Source organism: Ictidomys tridecemlineatus, chromosome X (assembly GCF_052094955.1).
Source record: "Ictidomys tridecemlineatus isolate mIctTri1 chromosome X, mIctTri1.hap1, whole genome shotgun sequence".
NCBI lineage: Eukaryota > Metazoa > Chordata > Mammalia > Rodentia > Sciuridae > Ictidomys > Ictidomys tridecemlineatus.
Genome location: NC_135493.1, coordinates 114683048 through 114700891, shown reverse-complemented (window position 1 = coordinate 114700891; position 17844 = coordinate 114683048). Strand labels below are relative to the sequence as shown.

Below are 17844 nucleotides of genomic sequence, written 5' to 3'. Positions count from 1 at the left end.
TTGCTGATGTCTGTCTTTCCTACTGGCCTAGAATCTTCTCTAGCCAGGGATTCATCTCTATTCCTTTCATTCGCTATAGTGCCTGGCTCATAGTAGATGCTTAGTAAATTCTTTAATGTGCAAATAAGCCTATAAATTTCTTACAGCTCTAAAAATATCATGACAGTGGCTTTTTGGGGAAGGGTCTTTCAAGACATTTTCTGACCTATATGGTACTATAACTCCTTTGAAGTTTTATTGTAACAAAATTCTAGCCACATACAACTTCATGTCCGGTATTTAATAACCCTATTAGTTAATGTTTTTTGCTCCAGAGCAAATACCATTTAGGGACATCCCAGTGACAATTCTTTGGCAGAAGGAATGGTTGAAAATGGTGCTTTGGAGCAAGAAACATCTGTGCTGGTTTGCCATGGAAGAGGAGCCTGTGGAGTACATTTGGATGGGCTCTGCCTGATTGAGCTTGCCAGGGAGAGGCGGAGGTACCACTAATTACATGTCTTGCATTATGGGTTGGAAATAGATACACAGAGCAAATGCTCTGGCCCATATAGCCCCCAAACACAATGAAAGCAACACAGACTTTAATTCCATTTTCAAAATTCCCAGCATTTCAGTGCAGAGCCAGCCATACAATTTTTCCTTTCTTTCACGTGGCACTTAGGATATGAGTGAGTGAACCAACTGAGTATCTGGAAGTCTATTTGCAAATTCAGGGGAAAAACACAGTGGGAAGAATATATAGAAAGTGACAATGTTCACCCATTTTTTACTGGAGATATTTAATTGGGAACTCCCTTAGGTTTTGGGTGTCCTTGAAACAGGTCGGCACCATTGCTTGACTTTATATAAACTGGATTGCATTCAGTTGAAATTGCCCTTCTCCAGGTAGGTTTTAGTTATATGACATCCAAAGAGACCTTTCTAAAAGTGAGGAAAGTAGTAGTAGAAGCAGCAGGCACAATGAGAGGCCCAAATGGGCAGTGAGTGGGATCAAAGCAGAGCTGTGTCCCATGGTTCAAAAGATGAATTCTATAATTCATTGTTCTATAATTACAGGAAGGGAAGGTCAGCTTAGTAGCAGCTCATTAAGATACAATCTAGTAGGATTTGGGCAAGCTCAAGAAAAACCAGTAATGGGATGCAGGTGCCCAGTAGGTAAATATCTGTGGCAGAAATAGTTGCACTACTTTCCCCAGCCTTCTTTGCAGTTAGGTATGGCCATGTGACTGAGTTCTAGCCAGCAAAAGTGAGGTGCTCTGCTGGGCATAGTGGTGCACACCTGTAATCCTAGCAGCTTGGGAGGCTGAGGCAGTAGAATTGCAAGTTCAAAGCCAGCTTCAGCAATGGCGAGGTGCTTAGCAACTCAGTGAGATCCTGTCTCTAAATAAAACACAAAATAGGGCTGGGGATGTGGCTCAGTGGTTGAGTGCCCCTCAGTTCAATCCTTAGTACCCCTCCCAAATGAGGTGCTCTATTTCCATGTCTGACCCATAAGTAGGCTTCTATGTGATCCTCCATATTCTTTCCCCTTCTGGCTTGACACAAATAAAAAGGGTGACTTTAGAAGCTGTGTGTTGAATATAGCAGAGCCACAAGATGGAAGGGGCCTGTGTCACTGAATCACTGCATCACTGCATAGAGGAGAGCCCTTTGCCAGTTGGGTTTTTATGTGGGAAATAAACCTTTGTTGTATAAAGGTGGTGAGATGTTGGGGTTTATCTGTTATAGCAGCTTTTATTAATTAGATATATAGATTTGGCTATATTAATAGAGGGATTATAGAACAAACACAAGGTATGTTATGTGATTCCCTTCTGGACATTATTCTATAGAAAGGACTTTGTCAAATGGAAGCATGCATACAAATGAAAGATAAGAGTAATGAGGAGGGGAGAAATGACATATGGGGAGAATATAAGCAAGGGGGCTCAGCTTAAAGAAGGGAAAACTTTGGGGTAGAATAAGAACATACCATATCTTTAAAGTTTTGAAAAAAAGTTATGTTATAAGGAAGAAGGTTTAGTCTTATGCTGTAGAGTTTCAAAAAGAAGATCAGGGAGCAAGATTTGGGCTCAGTATAAATAAGAACTTTTTAATAATAAGCACTTTCCCAAAGTGGAATGGCCTTTCTTAAAGCCTCCTCCATCTTCATTGGATAATGTTGATTTACCAGACAGTATCCATTTTTCTCCTTCTCTGGCTACAGAAACCCAATTTTATGGACATATTGTCCTTTTGTGATTATGAGAGAGGAGACCCCATTCCCAGTTTAAGGGACGGATTATGATTAGTCCAAGCCCTTTAGCACATGGCACTGTTTTAGTTACTGGTTCAGAGATTGATACATAGACTAAGTTGGCCCAATCATACTTAAATATCTTGTATTTCATGGTTGGAGGAAAGGTTTTACCTTTCTCCTACTGGACTTGTATCAGGACACATTAGTCTTGACTGTCACTGGCAGGTATCTTGTGGCCATGAAGGGAACCACCCTTAGGATGAAACCAGCAGATGGGAGAGAAAAAAAATCTGCCCATTAAGCTGCTGATCACCCTATGCCGAAATCTCCTCTCCCTCTGAATTTCACTTTGCATTGAGTTTTCCATTATGTCTAGCTTTAAACATTTAACTAATACACTGATCTTGAGGATGAAAGATCCCTGAAGACCCCAACCACTCGAGACATGACAGTGAGGGAGCACACCAGGTTGTCCAGAGATCAATGTATTCAGCACAGGCTACAGTAGAAGTGGAAGTGTCTGCAGCTGCAGCAGTGTTTTCAGGGACTTAAATCACTCCTATGGGAAGTGTGTGTGGTTCTGATTGGCATGCCTGTTGTCAGTTTCCTATTGGGCTCCTGGGCCAGTGATGGCCCTTTGGTGGACTCTTTTGGCAGGCCCCTTTTCTCAAACAGGAAGAAGACCCCAGAAGCCTAGAGCCAAAAGCCCTAGGGGCAGTCGCCATTGTTGGGCGGTGGCCTGGCCCTGTTCTGGCTTCCTGCCCAACAGAGGATGTTTGTGAATACAGGTAGAATACTACCTTGCCATCAGAGTTGTCAAATGTGAATTCTATCCTGGGCAGCAGATGGACCTCTCAGGGCACATCTGACCTTGAGAATTATAAATTCTGGTGAAGGAGGTACAGCTAACTTAATTTAAATGAAAATACAGGCTTCCTTATCAGTCTCTGGAAATACATTTTGTAACAAACATGTATTGGCTTTAGGCTGTCAGATATCCGACCTACTCCCTTCCTGCTCCTTTTTATCTTTGCCCACTGAAGACTTGGACTCCCTCTTGCAGAGAGTAAAATTATTGATTGGAAACAGCTGCCTACCAGGAATTATATTTCCCATGTCTTGTACATGTAGTTGAGGCCAGAGGACTTACTCTTGCCCATGGGAGCAATAATGTCTTATGTCACATCTGGGTCAAGAAGCTCAAGCAGTTGGTGTTTCTTCCTGCTCCTCTTCATTGTCTTTATTCATCTTCCAGCAGAATGCAAAGGATTACAAGGTCCAATAAGAGGGTGGAGTCACAGTATGGAGGAATTCTGGGCTGCAGGTAATCATATGGGAGGTTAATCACCAACCAGGAATTCTGGCGTTGGACAGTTACATGACTAAGAACTGTTCTTCTATTGTGTTAAACCATTAGACCTTGGGACTTGTTTGCCATTGTAATTAGCATGTGCTAATACATCTCCATTGTGAATGTCTTAGTAGGAGGGCAATATCGGTCTCAACTCCTGCTAATGATCTCATTACAGAAGCCAGAGGGGAACTGTTTCTCCTTCTTTATGCCCCCTGGTATAGCCAAGATGTAAATAGCCAATTAGACACTTGTTCCTGGGATACTGAATCTTTTTATTAAATGTATCTGTTCTTTTTAATTATACATGACAGTAGAATGTATTTTGACATATCATACATATATGGAGTATAACTTCCATCTTTTTGTGGTTGTACATGATGTGGAGACACACTGTTTGTGTATTCATATATGTACGCAGGAAAGTTATGTCAAGTCTTTGTATTGTCTTTCCCATTCCCATCCTATTCCCTTCCCTCTGCCTCTACCCCCGCATCCAATCTGGTGAACCTCCCCCCATCATTGTGAGTTAGCATACACATATCAGAGAGAACATTTGGTCTTTGGTTTTTTGGAATTGGTTTATTTCACTTAGCATGAGTTCCATCCATTTACTGGCAAATGCCATAATTTCATTCTTTGTGGCTGAGTTATATTCCATTGTGTATATGTACCACATTTTCTTTATCCATTCATCTGTTGATGGGCATTTAGGTTGGTTCTGTAGCTTGGCTATTGTGAATTGAGCTGCTATAAACTTTCATGTGGCCTTGTCACTATAGAATGCTAATTTTAAGTCCTTTGGGTGTATAACAAGGAGTGGGATAACTGGGTCAAATGGTGGTTCCATTCTAAGTTTTATGAGGAATCTCTATACTGCTTTCCAGAGTGGTTGCACCAATTTGCAATCCCACCAGCAATGTATGAGTGTACCTTTCCCCCACATCCTCACCAACATTTTTTATTACTTGTATTCTTGATAATTGCCATTCTGACTGGAGTAAGATAAAATCTCAGTGTAGTTTTAATTTGCATTTCTCTTACTGCCAGTGATGTTGAACATTTTTTCATATATTTGTTAACTGACTGTTATGGTTTGGATGTGAGCTATCCCCAAAAGCTCATGTATGGGACAATGCAAGAAGGTTCACAGGAGAAATGATTGGGTTATAGCCTTAAACTAATCAATGAATTAATCCCTGGTGGGATTAACTGGTAACTGAGGGCAGGTGGGGTGTGGCTAGAGGAAGTGATTCATTGAGAGGGAGTGGCTCTGGGGTTTATATATTGTATCTGGCAGGTGGAGTCATTCTCTGCTTTCTGATCACCATATGAGCTGCTTCCCTCTGCCACACTCTTCCCCCATGATGTTCTGCCTCACCCTGGGCCCTAAGGAATGGAGCCTGCCTTTTATGGACTAAGACCTCTGAAACTTTGAGTCCTCTAATAAGCTTTTCCTCCCATAAAACTGTTCTGGTCAGATCCTTTAGTTGAAGCAGCAAAAAAGCTGATTAAAACACAGATCATATTTCTTCTACTGTGAAGTGTCTGTTTAGTTCCTTTGCCCATTTATTGATTGGGTTATTATTTTTTTCTGGTGTTAAGTTTTTTGAGTTCTTCATATATCCTGGAGATTAACACTGTATCTTAGGTGCAGATGGCAAAGGTTTTCTGGGATTCTGAATCTTAAACAAGGAGTACCAATGTATAGGGAGTATCAGAATTAAATATTTAGCAGGGAACAGAAACTTAAGGAAAATATGATACCTGTGGCAGTCAGGCTGTGGCTATGGTTTCTGCCGCTTTAGGAGAACCCTTGGGTCCTACAAGTTGTCCAAGTCTTGTCCTCCACCTTCTGATTCATTCTCTTAGCTCCTGATAGCCTGATAATTAATTCTTCCTTTGCTTAAAAAAATCAGTTTTTTTTCCTTGAAATCATTTGATGGTGTTTTAATTATTTTTCATAAAAGAGACCCATCTCAAACTCATTTTGTTTAATAAGTGACGATTTTTCCCTTTCAAAATTCTCTATTTGACTCTGACCTGCTATCTTAGGTTCATGATCTAATAGTGATTGAGGTGGGCGCCACTCAATTTCCTCTTTTCATTGACTGCCTGTTCAGATAATAAAGAAGTTATTTATTTTTTCCTCCTGTCAACAGTTTGGCCTCTCTCCTCTAGCTTTCAGCCATCCTTTTCCTCTCTTGCCTTACTTAGATTGTTCACACCTGTGCATTTTTGTGGCATTTCTATTTGTTAACCATTTCTAGCACTGAGTATCCAATTAGTAATCTGTAATGTTTTTCTGACAGGGAAAGGGTGGAGTTGACAGAGAGCACTAGGCCCATTGTCCCAGAGACTTGTTTCTGTTACTTAAGAGATGCATGACCTTGGGCTGATCATTGAACTCTCCAGAAACTTGTTCTGCAAATGACAGCAGCTAATTAAAAGTCACATGGCTAGAGAAATACAGTTGGAGGGAAGGTAGGAAAGTATGGATGTAGGAAATCCATAGCCTCGCCTGGAAGTCAGGCTGTGAGAGCCAGAAATCAGGGAGGGACTGACTGTTCAATATTGGTGCATGGAGACTACCACCAGCTGATGAGAACCACACAATTCATTTTTTCTTTTTCAGCTGGTTTTACACTTTTGATTCATCCTTGAATACCTTCTTTGAAGTGAATTCAGACAGAGCAGTGGTCCTGCCTCACCGTTCTATCCACCATTCACGTATCATAAACCCGGCTGCCACCTTTTACATTACTCAATTTAATTTCTCTACTTGGAATTCTGCAGTATCTCTGCTTAGCTGTTTATGTTTGGGATTGAGCTGCATTAGAAGCTCCATTCCACTTCCCAGGGATATCCTGGGGACTACACTTCATGACCTCCAGCCCTGGGCCTCAGTTTTATCTGTAAAGTGAGGTGGCTTTACTGAAGGTCTCAAGGTTCCTTCCCAGCCTACTGTGATGGTCAAAGATGATCTTGTGACTCCTGAACATCAGCTTAGATTTTGAATGGAGTTAGTTCAACCTCCTCTGCTTTCTCTTTTGGCTAATGAACCAACCTAGGCTGATTTTTGGTACATTGGGTACATGGTTTTAACAAATTGGCCACAAACTGGGCCTCCTTCACGAGCCCCCAAGAGGTGAACACTCACCGTCCAGCTCCTTTTTGTCTTCTCACTGTTCCTTCTCTTCAGTGGCTTCATGTATACTTCTGCCTTATCCTTTTCCTTCCCCAAAGCCAGGAAAGAACACTTCTGCCTGGAGTTTTTCTCTCCTTGAAAACCTTCTCCCCCTCCCATCACTGGGGTGGAGCTTGTTGTCTTGGTAACCTGTGGCTGAAGGCTCTGAGATCCACAATAAATCCAGCCAAATAGACTCACATGGGTGGCCACACAAGGTCAGGACAGAACATTTCTTCCAACCTGGAGATTTGCTAATAGGGAACGGTCTTTAGCTGCTCTGATAATTTGTTACAAAATTTCCCTTTTGTTTTCTTGCAGGTCACTTGACAAAATAAGAGAGGACTAGGGCCAATTCAGTTCACTTTGTTAACATTTTCTAATGTTTTTACAGATAGATGCATCTATTGTAGGCCATATTTTGATTTTGAAAATATTATTTTCTCTTCTAAAGCATATTCTCTGAGACTTTCAACTTGAGCCAAGAGGGATAAAAAGGCAGGGAACACAAGCTTAAATAACTAATGATATTCTGGACAGTATCCCTTCCCAGCATACCTATAAACATGCAGCACCTACTTTCCCCCTTATCTACCTTTTCATAGAATCGAGTGAACTGTAAAGAAAAATAAGCAATGTGCCTTGCAGAGTTTGGAAAATGTTGGAATAAGTCTGCCTTTTTGATTATTCTACAAAGGTCCAAGGCCAAGTAGAGAAGTGGTTGGTTAAGGACAATATGGTGCCACAGGGAGGTGGATGTTTATTGAATGACTAAGCCAGGCCAGTTCTTTCAAGTGGAGCCTTTGATAATAGAAAATAAGGAGGTTTAGAATGCAGGAATGCCAGCACTTTGGGTGCCACCATGAAACAAGAAGAGCAGCTGGGGCCCCCAGAATGCAGGCAAGCTCTTCATCTGAGGCTTGGAATAAAAGGAGCATGGCCGACTGAGACAAAGCAGAAAGGAGCCACGTACACAAGGAGCTGTGGCTGGGCTGTCAGGCTGGATTTGTGTCTGCCTGAGCTGTTCTAAAAAGATCTTCCTTTCCTGAATCACTAAGACCACAGACAATAGAGGAACAGAGTGGGGACGCTCCCTGTGCTAAGCAACAGATTGGAGATGTGGGAGTGGGAATCTCAGTTCTGTTACTGATAACCACCATTAAACAGAAGCCTCCTGGCCTCAGCTTCCTTGGCTACTGGGGTGTTGCGATGAAGAGTCCAGGCATTCTTGGAGATGGCCCAAGACAATAAATCACCACTGCAACTGCTCCCCGCTTTTGGGTACAAGCCACCATCAGCTGTCACTGGGATTTTAGTGGTAGCCTTCTACTTGGTCTTTTTGCTTTCACTCCTACCTATCAATACCTTATTTTCTACCTGCACCAAGGCCAGAGTGATCCTCTTAAAATACAAGTCAAATTAGATGTTCCTCCTCTGAACTCAAAACCCTTTAGCAGCTTCCTAATATTCTTACTATAACCTTCAAGGCCCTATACCATCTGCCCCCCATCCCCATTACTTCTCTAACCTCATCAATAATTTCTCCTGCTCTTTTACTTTGTTACAGGCATACTGGCCTCCCTGCTTAAATGTGTCATTTCTATTCACTTCTCAGACCTTCTGTACTTGCTTTCCCTTCTGCCTGGAATAATCTTTTACCACTTACCTACATTACTTGTTGCTTTACCTCCTTCAGATCTTTCTGTATATACCATCTTCCCAATGAGGCCTTCCCTGGTCACCTTATTGAAAATTGCATCTCATCTGTGTTTGTGAGCTAATGCCAGAATTAGGCCTTGTATTGACCACCCCCAAACTTGATGACTAACAACAGGCATTTATTTCCATACTCATGAGTTCCACTGAGGTTTGATTTATATATAAGATGAGTTCAGCTGTGGTTACATATGCTTTAGGTGGTAGGTTGGGTTCACGTCTACCCAGTGTGTTTTTGTTGAGGCCTTGAATGAAGGGCAGTAGCTGTCTGGGGTATGCTTTTCTTGTGCTCTATCATAAAAACTCAAGATCCAAGCTAAACACTATAAGAAATTTATGATTTTTGCATCACATCACTGAAATCCTGTTGGTCAAAGTAAATCATATGACCAAAGCTCAACTTTTATGAGGCAGAGAACTAAATTCTGCCCACACTGGGAGGGGGAAGGTAAAGAATACTTGCTTAACAATCATTCAAAGTAACACACATACACTACTATCTCCCACCCATCTTCATGTCTTTCCCCTATGTTTTGTCTTTCTCCTTAGGGTTTATCACCACCCTAAATATGACATATTGTATTTGCTCATTTTGTTTATTGTCTATCTCACTGGTTATAGTGAAGACTCACAGGGGAGTTTTGTTTGTTTTGTTTACTTCTGTGTCAGTAAGACCTTGAACAATGCCTGACACATAGTGGATGCTGAACAAACATTTATTGAATGACAGAATAAATAAATCCACCTATTTCCATTGAGGACTCATTAAAGGAAGTTCAGAAATGAGTTCTGGTATCTTAGGGACATAATCTCTGCAAACAAATGGTCTTATCATTATATTTCCCACACCGGTCTCTCTAATACCACCATCATGAATATCATTATCATCACCATCACTATCATCATCACTATTACTATTACCATCATAATCTCCATTAACATCACCACCACCACCACCACCATCACCATTTTCTCACTATCATCATCACCATCATCATCATCATCATCATCATCATCATCATCATCATCATCATCATCATTTCCTCCACCACATCACCACCAGCACTACCACAATCACCACAACCTCTAGCATCACCACATCACCAGTCCATTTCTACCACCATAGTTCCATTCCACCAATACTCTCATTACAGTTACCCCCTCTACCACATCACTGTCACCAGTCATTACCACCCCATGCCTACCATTATCACCTCATCATTTTCACTTCCATTACTACCATCACCACCATTACCATCACTCTTACCATTATCTCCCTTAGACATTCATGAAGACAGTAAAAGGCCTATATGTTGACAGTCTCCACATAGCTCTCAACAAAATAATTGCAGTGCAGGAAGCAGAAGAAATGACCATTTTGTTCTAATGGGCTAACTGCAATGGTGGGGGGGGGGGCAGAACCTTGATCCAAGAAAATTTTCTTAAGGGCTGCAGAGTATATCTATAACAATTATACAATGATACTACAACCTCAGAAATGCTACCTACTCTTTTGGAGGTCTGCAGAGATTGTCAAACCTCCCATTTCACCTCCTAAGTGGTGCTGAAATTTTCTCCACCTCTTCTTTCCTTTATCCTTTTAGAGGGGAAAAAAAATTGTTTACGAAGTCATTTCTTTCACCATTTAAGCTCCATTACCTCTTGTTGCATAATAATGAACCATGTGACTTCTTGATTAATCTTTTCCATCCTGAAATAAAATCTTTTCCTGAATTGCTGCTGCTTCTTCAGTTCTTTCTAAACACTGACTGACAAAAATGTGTGGGTGCTGGAAGGCCCCCAAATACCAGGGGTAAGAATAAAGCCCTTTAAATCTCCACTCCAGATCAGTTTCCCATGCTTACACAGCAAGGCAGTATAATCTTTCTCCCCAGTTCTCCTTTTTTTAAAAAAAACTTTCCTCTTTAAGGCCAGATTACCTTAATTTTATCTGGCCTGTGACTCTGAACTCATTTGATAAATCTACTTATTTATTTTTGCTGAAGGCATCAAGTGTATTGCTTTGAAATATGGAAATCTTCATGATATTCTACAAAAAAGATCTCCCTCAAAATATTATACCATAGGCTGGGGAAGGGTCTGCTGAGGATGGCATAAAGAAGGAAAATTCTATTTAATTCTTAAAAACAATTTTTCTTTGAAGGGAAGAAATTGCCACTGTTTGGCTTTGGTCCCGAACCTGCTATTATGATGAAATACCAAGAGTACAGTTTATACTGTATACCTGATGGCAACCCATCTGATTTTGATTCCATCAAATACAAAGAAAAATCTGTATTGCTGTGGGAGGGGGATGGTTAAAAAAGGAATGTTAGAGCTTCCAGAGAAGCTTTTTTTTTTTTTTTTTTTTTTTGTGGGCATGAGAGAATGTTCCACAAGCAGAGGTAGAAATGGAGGAAAAGGCCTACATGTTAAGAAGCAAATAAAGAGACATTTATGTGATGATACCCAGACAGTTATGTGATTGAGGTCTGGTGTCTGTTGTGGGTGTGGGACATAAGAAGACACTGCATATCTCCAGGGCTGAAGTCAAGGGACATCTCAGCCCTGGCTGTTGACTCAAAACCCACTAGGTCAAATCTGCATCTGATTTTTTTCCCAATCATTCTCCCATTCCTCTAAATTATTCCCATTTCTGGTTGGTTTTGGGGCTAGACTGACTTGGGGAAACTCCAGGCTAGCCTGCTCTCTGTTGAGGGGAAGTGGGAGCCATCTCCTTCACAGGAATCCAAAAGCCATCCCTAAGTGAAAGGAGTTTCAGGTAGTGGAAACCCTGAGCTGTAACTCTGCCAATGAAGCTGGGGGAGCAGCTGGTCTGTGCCAAGGGGACCTCTGCTGAGCTCAGTGTTTTGCTGTGTGAGGCAGGACAACCTCTCAGCAGGGAGGCTGGGATTTGAACTTGGGATGCGCTCAGTTGTTAAAAGACATTGGAAGCAGACACTTCCTGCAAAGGGATTCAGTTTCAACTAAACAGTGTTCAGTTTACAGTTACTTTGGACCCAAAGAGGGAATTTTTGTCTGCTTGAATGGTAACAAGATCTCTGAGTAGGAATGCACAGATATTTGTAGAGGAGTGGGAAGGAGAGGAGCAGGGAAATAGGAGTGTCTTGTGGGTGAGGCTGTGGCCCTAGCTCCTTATCCTGCAGACTTCCTTAGTGAAAACAGCTCAGAAGTGGACCTGGACTCCAACAGGCATTGGATGTTTTATGGACTGTCTTGAGAAGGGTACAGCTGAAACAGAGGTTAGACTGTTGCCTGTCATGCTCCCCAGGAGCAGAGACTGATGCAGAGATTCAAGAGCAGAGATTTTAATAGGGGTGCTTTCAGAACCAACACCTGTGAAAGAAAAGAAAGGATTAGGCAGGGGAGAACTTGAGCTACAGTGCAGTGGCAACAAAGGCCTCTCTTGATCCTATGGAGAGCTCTGGAGCATTAACCAGTTAATTAGATGTGGGCACCCCCAGTAAAGGGCACTGCTTTTGCTGAGGCAAATCTCTTCCACCAATGGGAAAATGCTCGGCTGCTAACACTCCGGGTAGCTGAGGGGAATGAGTACTTCAATCCTGAAGGGAGGAGCAGGATGGCATGTCACAGCACCCTCTAAATTGAGCTAGAAAGAAAGCCTAAGAGTTTTCTCAGGAAGAGAGCCACTGACTCAATTCTAATCAATTTAAAATTTTTAGTGCTTACTGGGATCAAGGCATTGGAGATATACACATGAACAAGACAAGATTCCTACCTTTGAGAGACCCTGATGGAAATTACCACTGATCAATATGATTGTCAAGGCACTGAACTGGTATAATGGGGTACAGAGGGTGCTGCCAGTTTAATTTGTGATATTCCAAGTTTTGTACAGTATTAGCCTCCTGATCATTTATCACAAAATAAACATCTTGTACTTTAGAAAAACCATTTCCTGAAATTTCCCCTTTTCCTATTCATTATGAAGAAGAGAATTTCTCCTGAAAATGCAATTGTTGACAATATCAACTAATCAAATTATTCCCCCAAACATTCAGACTTACATATAAGAGGTTGTGAGGGGAATGGGAAAATAAACAAGGAGAGAAATGAATTACAGTAGATGGGGTAGAGAGAGAAGATGGGAGGGGAGGGGAGGGGGGATAGTAGGGGATAGGAAAGGTAGCAGAATACAACAGTTACTAATAGGGCATCATGTAAAATTGTGGATGTGTAACTGACGTGATTCTGCAATCTGCATTTGGTGTAAAAATTGGGAGTTCATAACCCACTTCAATCTAATGTATGAAATATGATATGTCAAGAGCTTTGTAATGTTGTGAACAACCAATAAAAAAAAGAGAAAAAGCATTCAGACTTCCTTTTGGATAAATGAATGGTGACTGAAATCTGAAAAAAAAAGGGAGGGAAGAGGGGAGATGGGTGAAAACTAGGAAAGGAATAAAAAGAAATCATATCTATATTTATTTCTATGCTTCTCCATATGTACACATGTTAAAAACTATGAGTTCATACTGACATTTCCTTCAACCCAGTACTACTAGCCTCATTCTAGTCTTTGTCTTTTTTAAAATTTGAAATTCTTTTCCTCAACAGCAAGAAACATGGTTCTCATTATTCACAATAAATTTCTATATTTGCTCCATCCTAGTATACACATAAGTAGTTTCAAAATTGCTAATCCACACTCCCGTGAAAAGCAATTTGCTAACTAGAGAACAATATACAGTTCTTGCTGTCTTTAACCTGACAGTGTACAATCAATCAACTGTTTAACAAAGTTACTTAAATTAGTTCTTTTCCCTTCAGCGTGATTATATTGTTCACTAGTAACACAATTAGACTCATTTGTTACTGACTGTATTGCATTTCAGATTCTCTTCACATCCTGCATGTAATTATTTTTTAAGGATATGCAAAGCACTAAGAGTTCTGAAAGCCAGAGCTAAACAAAAATGTATATTTATATAAGAGTCACTTTCCTCTCATCTCTACTTCCCTATTCCCATCCCTCCACTTTTTCTTCTTTGTGTCCATCCACTTCCTATAGTTATCCAATCTCTTCAATATCTGATATATCCTTTCTGTATTTCTTTTGCACAATTGAGCAGATCCATGGCTATTTTCTTATATCCTCCTCTATCTTACATAAAGTATAGCAAGCTAATCTTGCAATTTCCTTTTTCTCTTACCATTATGTCTTAGAAATCACTCATCAGTTCATACAGATCTTTATCATTCTTATTTTTACATCTTTCTGGTACTTCATTGGGTAGGCACTCTTATTTATTCAGTCACTTTCTCATGTATCAGTGTTTACATTATTTCCAATATTTTACAGTTACAAATGATGCCATAATGAATAACCTTCTTGCATATGTGTTTCTGTACTGTTGAGTGCATTTCCCAGAAAAGATCTTGGGGCACCAAAAGGTAACTTGCCTTTGCAACTCTGTACATATTGCAATAGTCTCTTTGGAAGGGTTGTAGCTGTTTGCATACCTACTAGGAAGGGATGAGAGTACCTATTTCCCACAGCCTTGCCAATACAATTTGTTCTCATACTTTTAAGTTTTACCACTGTGATACATGAGAAGTGGTATCTTAATGTTGCTTTATTTTATATTTCTCTAATTATGAGTGAGTTTAAACATTTTTCTTATGTTTAAGGGCCATTTTCGTAACTTCTTGTACTACTTGTAACGTCAAATTTTCTGTCAGGATTTTTTTGCTCCTTGTCCTTTGTCTTATAATTGAGATTTTTGAAAAATATTTATTTAATTAAATATATACGACAATGGGGTGCCATTTTAACTGTATAATTTGATGACATTAAATACATTCCTAATGTTGTGCAACCATGTTTCCAAAACTTTTTCATCATTCCAAAGAGAAATCCCTGAACCATTAAGCAATAACTCTTCATTTTGCTCTTTCCTCAGCACCTTCTTCTTCAGTTTCAGAGTTGTTCCTATATTAGGAGTATTAATGCTTTTTTTCTGTGATGTATTTGAAAATTCTTTTCTCCATTTGTCAGTTGTCTTTTGACTTTGTTTACAGTGTTTTCAGATACATGAAAATATTGTTTTTGAGTAATAGAATTTGTTACCCTTTCCTTCATTGCCTTTGGATTGTGAGGCATAGTTATAAAGCTTTTCCCTAATTCCCAATTACAGATTAATTCACTCGTATTTTCTTCAAGCACTAATATGGTTTCTCTATTTTATATTTATGTTCTTGTTCTATTTGAAGCTTATACTTGTTATGGTATAAGGTATAGATCTAATTTTATCTTTTTCCTTATGGCTAACCAATTGTCCCAATCTCACTAATAGTGTGTTCTGTACTGATTTATAAGACCATCTCATTTACATACAAAGATCCTCTATATGCTTGATTAAAATTGCATTGATTTTTACATACATCTTAACAATTTAAACAGTAAATCTGGAAGAAGTGAATAGTTTCCTAGGATCAACAGATTTTTTTTTATCAAAAAGGGCTCCAGAGGTCTTCTAGTTGAACCTCAAATGGCTTCTTATCATTTTCTTTTTTTTTAATTTAATTTTATTTTTTTTTCCATTTTTTTATTGGTTGTTCACAACATTACAAAGCTCTTGACATATCATATTTCATACATTAGATTGAAGTGGGTTATGAACTCCCAATTTTACCCCAAATGCAGATTGCAGAATCACGTCGGTTACACATCCACAATTTTACATAATGCCCAATTAGTAATTGTTGTATTCTGCTACCTTCTTATCATTTTCAAGATGAAGCTAAAACCCATCACCCTAGCCCAAGATGTTCCTCAAGGTTTAATCTGTGCTTACCTCTCTAGCTTTTTGCCCTGCATCCATCCACCAGGATCCTACACTACATCCTATTGCCTTTTAGCCTCATAACTCTATTTCATGCCTCCTGGCCCTCACAGTGCTGTTGCATCTGCCTGGAATTCCAGCTCTCCTCCTCTGAGTGACCTAGCATTCAGATCTCATGTCATTTCTTCTAGGAAGCCTTCAACCTTTGTGCTTGAAAGAGCATCCTCTGTGGAGTCTTGCAGTACTCAAATGTGCTATGGTCATGCTATCATTATACCATATTATAGTCATGAGTTTATTTGTCTATCTCCCTCACAAGAATCTGAGCCCATCAAGGCCAAGGATTTGTCTTCATCTTATTATTTGAATCTCTAGATACAAAGAAAGCTTGGTAAATAGACAGCAGTGAATCTAGGCTTGGCTCAAATTTTTCAAATAACAGAGTTTGCTGCCTCAAAGGCAGCCTGTTCCATTTTTATATTATTCAAAAGTTCTTCCTTACAGAGAGGCTGAACTGTGCCTCTCTGTAATTTCTACCTACCTGTCCTTGTTCTGTCCTCAGAAACTAAATCTCTTATTAGAGGGCAGTGATCTGCTCCCTGAGCTGGGCCTTGAGAAGAGATACAGCTATAACTGGTGCCTCTTCTTGAAATAATTCAGTGCTGCTTGTTTGGGATATGAAATCTTCCTTTTAATGAATATTTGATTTAAAGTAAGAAAAATCCAAGTTCTCCTAAAGTGTTTCAGTTTGTTATGCTATTTTAGTGTATTCCTACAATCCACTCCATGAAAACTTTCTGCTATCTTAATTCAAGCCAAATAGTCACATTCAGCACATTATTTGTCTGAACAGTGGTAGTTACCTTTTCCTTCCACCTTTCCATGCACACTCAATGGACTTAACCAGATTCTTTGTTCTCTGGTCTGGGCATTGTGTGGGGCTATCTTGCTAGCTGCTCTATGCACTGTCACGTTGTTCCTCAGTGCCTCTAGCCTTTGGCTGCAGAAACCTGGCTTAGATCTGTCCATGAGTTCTAGTACCACATCTACAAAGTTCAATGGAAATGCTACATTTACTATAGACTGGAGTTTCTCAAAGTACTGTCTACATTAGAATTTCCCAATGAGTGTGTTAAAAATGCAGAGTCCTGGATCTCTACTAATCTTCCAGATTAAAATCTCTGAAGGTGAAGTCCCATTGTGTACATTTTAAATAGCTTCTAGATGATCCCCATACAAGCTAACAACTTAGATGTTGGCAAAATAATCATCAAATACACCATTACTTATCTATGCTGGATATTCATTTATATCTAAGTAGATACTAACCTCTATTAATGTCTGTGCACTCCCTTTTCTTTTTCCCTCAATTGCAAATGAGGATAATTCTGTTACATAATCCTCGTGTGCCAGTTAAGGTAATGCCAGCTACCATTAACAGATACATCCTCAAACCTCAGAGGTTTACCACAATTGAAGTTTATTACTAAATCACATAAAGTCCAAATGGATGTTTTCGTTTGGTGAGTGTCTCTCCTCTGTGTGATGATTCAGGAACTCAGGGTTTTTTTTGTTTTTTTTTTTGTTTGTTTGTTTTTTATTGTAGAGCCCTCTTCTAGAGCCTCTGCATCCAGTTGACAGAGAAAGTGAGAAGGCACATCAACTCCTGAACCACTTTGTCATGAAGAAAACATATCACCTTCCACTCATGTTTCACTGGGGAGAACCATTCATGAGGCCAATCTAGAAACAAGAGAATATAGGAAATGTAGTCTAGTTATGTACTCAAGAATAAATGTTTATTACTTATTACTTTATTACAAACCACCACAAAACAAGTGGTTTAAAACAATTGCTCTTTATTGTGTCACAATTCTGTGTGGTAGCAATTTGAGATGGAATCAGTTAGGCGATTATGCTGAGCACAGTCAGGCTTACCTGGTCACTGGTGGGCTCACTCTTGCAAATGAGTCAGCTGCCATGTTGACTGGGACTGCTTGATCTATGATAGCCTTTCTGGGAAAGCAGGTCTTTAGTCCATCTGTCTTTCCCTCTTCAGCAGGCTAGATCAGGCTTGTTTATGTGGGAGCTAAGCAGATTCCCAGGAGCAAGAGCAGAAATCTGCCAACCCTGTTGAGATCTAGGCTCAGAACTTACACAAGGTAGCTTCTGTCACATTATTGGTAAATAATCAGAATCAAGGAATGAAGATATAGAAGCTGAAAAGAATTGTGGCCATTTTTGCAACCAATCATAAAAAGGAAGTATGTTTGTTTAAACAGGTTGTCTGTAACAAGCTTAACAGAGGCTTGACATTATAGTAAGTCCTCCACAGATATATCTATTGTCATTATCACACACATTATCTTTGTCACCACAACTATCCTACTTTACAGGTAAGGGAACTGAGGTGCAAAGAGATGAAAACTAAAGTTTATTCAACTAGTAAGTGATGGTGACCAAGTGCCTATTCCATATTGCCTTAGGTTTTAGGATGTAACCTAAGCTTGGGTTACCT

At 39.9% G+C, this 17844-nt stretch overlaps 1 long non-coding RNA gene across 2 annotated transcripts in view; it reads right to left on the bottom strand.

The window, feature by feature from the left end:
* LOC110597671 (uncharacterized) overlaps positions 1 to 6902 on the bottom strand; it is a 34814-nt gene extending 27912 nt beyond the window's left edge. The window contains exons 1-2 of one of the 2 annotated variants that reach the window (XR_013431902.1): positions 6754 to 6902; positions 3340 to 3560 (exon numbers count right to left, since the gene is read on the bottom strand). This is a non-coding gene — a long non-coding RNA (uncharacterized LOC110597671). The remainder of the gene's footprint in view (positions 1 to 3339; positions 3561 to 6753) is intronic. The other variant, XR_002483427.3, reaches the window with a different exon arrangement.
* Between the last annotated feature and the right edge of the window lie 10942 nt (positions 6903 to 17844).